At 39.7% G+C, this 592-nt stretch overlaps 1 long non-coding RNA gene across 1 annotated transcript; it reads left to right on the top strand.

The window, feature by feature from the left end:
• Window positions 1-6: 6 nt before the first annotated feature.
• LOC121966516 lies at window positions 7-326 on the top strand. Its single transcript, XR_006107593.1, has 2 exons — window positions 7-108; window positions 260-326. It is a non-coding gene; the product is annotated as an uncharacterized LOC121966516 (long non-coding RNA).
• The last annotated feature ends 266 nt before the right edge of the window (window positions 327-592 follow it).

Genomic DNA, 592 nt, shown 5'->3' with positions numbered 1-592 from the left:
GTGAATGTTTATCCACGAAGTTCAAGACGTATTCCAGCTTTGTCCTCGTACCATCCCAGCTGGAAGCAGCCGCTTGTCCCAGTGTACAGAAATCACTGACGCCGACCGGTGAGTTGATTCAAGCGTTTTAACTCCTTTGGTGCTTGGTTTTCTTGCTGAAGTGAGGGTGAAGGACTTCTGTTTAAAATGGCTTTGTAATGGTTTGTAGTCTTTGCTGAAGCGTACATGACTGCGTCACAGGCTTTGTTTCTGTTCTCAGGTTCCTGACCTTCTGGAAGTCCGTCTCAGCTTTCAATGTGAAATTCAATAAAAGTCTTTGAGCTTCATTCTGTCACTTCGATCTCTTGACTTCAGCTGTTTGTTATTGACAATTAACCCTTTGGAGCCTCAGAAATGTTTACTCATACTCCCTCCTGCCTTTTCAATGTTTTTAAAATAACTTAACAAAAATGACCAACATAGGCCTAAAAAATGTTAAACAAGTTAAGAGAATTTAACAAAAGGAATCCTAGAATTGGTGCACATTTAAAATTCATTTCTTAAAAAAGAATTAAAGCCAGTGAAGGCATCTGCAACCAGGATTTTTATCTGC

This window comes from Plectropomus leopardus, unplaced genomic scaffold (assembly GCF_008729295.1).
Source record: "Plectropomus leopardus isolate mb unplaced genomic scaffold, YSFRI_Pleo_2.0 unplaced_scaffold24888, whole genome shotgun sequence".
Classification (NCBI taxonomy): Eukaryota; Metazoa; Chordata; class Actinopteri; order Perciformes; family Serranidae; genus Plectropomus; species Plectropomus leopardus.
Note: the sequence above shows the minus strand (reverse complement) of the source record. Positions and strands in the feature narration are given on the sequence as shown.